The 4703-nt window shown below is 35.0% G+C and overlaps 1 long non-coding RNA gene across 1 annotated transcript in view; it reads right to left on the bottom strand.

The window, feature by feature from the left end:
- Nucleotides 1–59: 59 nt before the first annotated feature.
- LOC118001598 overlaps nt 60–4703 on the bottom strand; it is a 9612-nt gene continuing 4968 nt past the window's right edge. Inside the window, exon 3 of the long non-coding RNA XR_004676877.1 lies at nt 60–3513. This is a non-coding gene — a long non-coding RNA (uncharacterized LOC118001598). The remainder of the gene's footprint in view (nt 3514–4703) is intronic.

Consider the following 4703-nt stretch of genomic DNA (forward strand, 5'->3'; position numbering starts at 1 on the left):
CTAGATTTACTGAATTATTTTTTCCCAAAGACTTTATATAGGTACAAGTTTTCATAGATATATTAATCAAAATATAATTTTTAAGGCGTTGGAAGCATATAAACACACAAGCCTGAGATAAAAATGATATGGATATCTACCTAATTACACAAGATTCTGTTAATATAGGCTATAAGTATTTCTCCTATGAAGTAATAGTTGTAGGTAAAACTGAATTTTACTTGTGTTAGTATAACCCCAAAGAAAATTCCACTAGCATTAAAGTGATATAAAAACAACTAAAAACTCCTATAGGTTAACATTGTAAATAGAGGATTATGTTCCCTTAAAGCCACTTCAACTCACTTGCTCATGGGTATTTTTTCAAAGTAATATCTGATATATGGACTGTATTTTTTTCAACTAGTAAATGTGCTTGTAAAGTTGTCTAATGAATGTGAATATTATGTCAATTAGTTATATAAACTGGAGAAATCGCCTATCAGTACTCACTGTATATTTCTTTATAAAACAGTGGACTGATATCTGACTTTTCTTCCTCATAGCATGTGTGGGAATTAAATGAAGATACTTTATTTGAACTAATTAACAGGAACTTGTAACTTGTAACACAAATTGCTATTGTTCCTAATATTAAGCAGAAGTCATAAATTTGACAATTGCTAGAAGTCAAAGGATATCCTGAAGGAGAGAGTGGTTTTCAATTTGACAAATCAAATGGAGGACCACTGATTGTGGTCCATAGGCAATTAGTGTCATTGTGTCACTAGCCCCCAACCTAATACAGGTAAGTGGCAGCCTACCTTTACCCCATTCCCTGTCAGCTACCCCCTATAACCATCCCTCAACTCATTTCTGGTTCTGAAAAGCATGTTGGTGGTATCCTTTTGGGTTATAATAGTCTGCTTCCCTGCATCAATGAATCTCAGAGAGCAGCACCCTTTGTGATATATAAGGAGCTACAGCTATAAACTACTCAACAATAAGCAGGATAAAATGGAAGTTTTGGAGAAAAAATAAAAGTGTGTGTATATTCTGTGTGAGTTTGTGAGTGTGTTACAGGTTCCCTTCTCTGGTGGCCCAGTGTGCTGGCTAAAAATAAGAATCAGTATCCAAATATCTCAGTCTCTAGTTACCTGCATATCTTCGAGCCAATTTCAACCCTAAAATAAAAAAAAAAAAAAGGAAAAGAAAATCATAGTTTCAAAATCAAGATTTAGCAGTGAGTAAAGCAGGAAAGTGATGAGTGGTCAAAATACAGGTGGATGAGTCAGGGCTTGAGGTGGCCATTTTCATTACTCACCTTCTTCTCCCAGGAGTTTTGTCCTTTCTGAAAGAATAGGATGTAGTGAGAGTTTGCTTTGACATATATTTAGATTTCTATTCTGACAGAGAAATATTACTTACCAAGTTCTTCATGAAGCTTTCCTGAAAAGCAAAACAGCGACAAATCCTTATGAGAAGTTGGTTAGGAGTTGTTAAGTAGAATTTCTAATGTTTACACATGTAAATCATTTGTGTAAAAAAAAAAAAAAAAGACAATGGTTGGATTTAAGTTACATATATGGAAAATAATGGTTTATTTTTTTAAAGATTTTCTTTATTTATTCATGAGAGACCAAGGGAGAGAGAGGGGCAGAGGCAAAGGGAGAAACAGGTTCCGCCCAGAGCAGGAAGCATGATGTGGGACTCAATCCCAGGACCCTGGGATCATGACCTGAGCTGAAGGTAGATGCTTAACTGAGCCACTCAGGTGTCCTGCAAAATAATGGTTTAAAGCCTTTTGGTTGGCTTTGATTTACCATAATTCAAAGGATTATAATGGAAATTTTTGTCCAGAAATAGACTCTCCCAGGTGTTTACATTAAGCACATGGACTCCTGCAGACTGCCCACAACGAAGGCATAAATTTAAGAACTCAGAACTGAAAGCACCAGTGAGGTTTGGCTATAATTTCTGTTTCTCTGTGCCTGAAGTATTAAAAACTAAATGCAGTTACTTCTGTTAACAAATGCAAATTTGTCCCAATATGATTAACATATTAAGAAAGAATTTGAGTACATTGTGAATTTTGCTTTTTTTATATGTGATTTTGTGGTATGGGAATCTGTACCCCATTGAATCTAGAGGTGTAGAAATACATACAGTATATAAACACACACACAAATACACACATGTCGGCACACAGCTCAGAAGGACATGACATACACCCATCCACAACTGCTATTACAATTTTTCTCACTGCCACTTCACAGGGACTACAAGCCGCCACCCTCCCCAGTGATGCACAGATCCGTGCCCTTCCATTCTTTGGTTTTTATCCTTATTTCTTTTTGCTCTTTTTCTCTCTTTGTTTCTAATTTCTCTCATTATTGTTTATTTATTTTATTCTCTTCATTTGCACAAGTTGCTGGGGATGGAGGTGGAGGTAGGTAAGGTACATGGACCTACATTAAACTTCAGGTCTCTTTCATGGTAAAATGTCATATTATTGTAGTGTGTAGGTATTTCCTAACAATTTATCAAGTATAAAATTCTGTAACCATTTTGCTAGATTTTTTAAAAAGATTTTATTTATTTATTTGACAGAGAGAGACACAGCAAGAGAAGAAACACAAGCAGGGGGAGTGGGAGAGGGAGAAGCAGGCTTCCCACTGAGCAGGACCCCGGGATCATGACCTGAGCCTAAAGCAGATGCTTAACTACTGAGCCACCCAGGTGCCCCTAGGTTTTATTTTTTTTAAAACATGTCACCAACAAAGATTTTGACTATCTTGCCTGTAATGTCATGTTATGGACTGATTTTCCTTCTAGAAAAGTCTTATGTTAAAATCCTAGCCCCCAATGTAATCATATTAGGACATGGGGACTTTGGAAAGTAATTTGGTTATGACAGTGGAGCCCTCATGAATAGAATTAGTGCCCTTAAAAGAAGAGTCATGGGCACTGATTCTTGTTCTCAGCTTTCTGCCATCTGAGAACACAGTGAGAACAGGTCATTTGCAAACCATGATGTGGACTCTCAGACACCAGATCTGCTGGTGCCTTGACCTTGGATTTCCCAGTTTCCAGAACTGTGAGAAAAATTAACAAAATTTTATGACAACATACAGAATGGGAGAAAATATTTGCGAGTCATGATAAAAGAATTGATACCCAAAATATATCCAAATGATATAAAATATTTGCTAGTCATGGTAATAGAATTCATATCCAAAATATATAAAAAAAATATATACAACTCAATAGCAAAAAGCAAACAATCTGATTAAAAATCGGGCAGAGGAAATGAGTACATATTTTTCCATAGAAGTCATATAAATGCCCAAAAGAATATATATATATCCATCCACAAGCAACACTTATTACATTTTATTCATGACATTTCTACTTTAATTGCAAAATTTTCCTACTTACCTAGCACATTTTTATTGAGGGTCTTCTTCACACCAAGATCTACTTTCATTTTAATGAGTGGGACACAGTCTGTCCACTCAGTCATTGACAAGCAGCCTGCCAATTGAAACACACTTCTAAAATCAAGGTGTTTTAAGAGAACAAGAAAGGTCACCAGACGCATTGCTGCTGACTTTGACAAGGATTATTTTTGTGTGTCTAACTACAAACATCATTTGTTACAAAAATAATATGTGTTAATTCATTTTGGAAAATAAAAGAGAGGAAAAAACATCCCATCGGGTTTCCATTGCCTAGCTACAATCCCTTTACAATAATTAGCTATATTCTCATTATCTAAATATCCAGATTGTTCTTACACTACAATAACAAAAGGAATAACACAAGACTTAGTTTTCATAATGTGTTCTATTCTATTCAAAATTAATTAAATTTAATATTTTCCATGAAAATCAACACTCTTCTAAAGCATAATCGAGTGACTGGTTTCCTTTTATGTAAATAACATTCAATAAACTAGCTCTTTTTTGTGCATTGAACTACTGATTTTCCCTTATCCTGATGAAAGTAAACAAAACTATTGATCCTGAGTATCTGAGAACAAGAATAAAAGAGAAATTACACACAGAAAAACGACTGAGTAAAAAACATATAAAGTAAAAATACAGTTTGTTACTTAAAGACCAAAGACAAAACAATAAATTAAAACAGAGAATAAAGTTTAAACCTATTTTTATTTGGCCAAGTGTCACTGAGGGTCTGGTACTAATTATTGGAAATTTAGGCAATTGAAGAGATCAATAATGGTAAAAGAGTTGAGGAATCACTAGTACTAGAGTATTGAGTTTTATTACCATCTCAGTGAACAAAATCAATGTATCCAGTTACACAGACAAGAAAGAGGGCCATTTTGTTTGTACTTCCTTCTCCATTACCTCCCACTTCATCCTCCACCTTGAGTTCTTCATTGAGACTTCTCGATTCTCGCTCCATCATAGGTTCCCACCATCTCCTCACCCTCCTGAGTCTTTCTCAACTACTGTGCAAGTCCCTATTCTGGTCTCCCAATGCCCACTCTTGCACATATCATTGGATTCTCTAATGAAAACGTTTTTAAAAACACTAATCTTATAATCTTATTAGGTTAAATCCATCCTCACTCAAAATTCTTCAGTTCCTTGAACCACTCATAGGACTGATTAAATTCTAAAAGTGACAGGTTGTTTATGATCTCCCTTCTGTCTACATCCCCAGTCATATTTTCTCCTAGTTCTTTTTTTTTTTTT

This window comes from Mirounga leonina, unplaced genomic scaffold (genome assembly GCF_011800145.1).
Source record: "Mirounga leonina isolate KUSES-001 unplaced genomic scaffold, KU_Mleo_1.0 Mir_100799, whole genome shotgun sequence".
NCBI lineage: Eukaryota > Metazoa > Chordata > Mammalia > Carnivora > Phocidae > Mirounga > Mirounga leonina.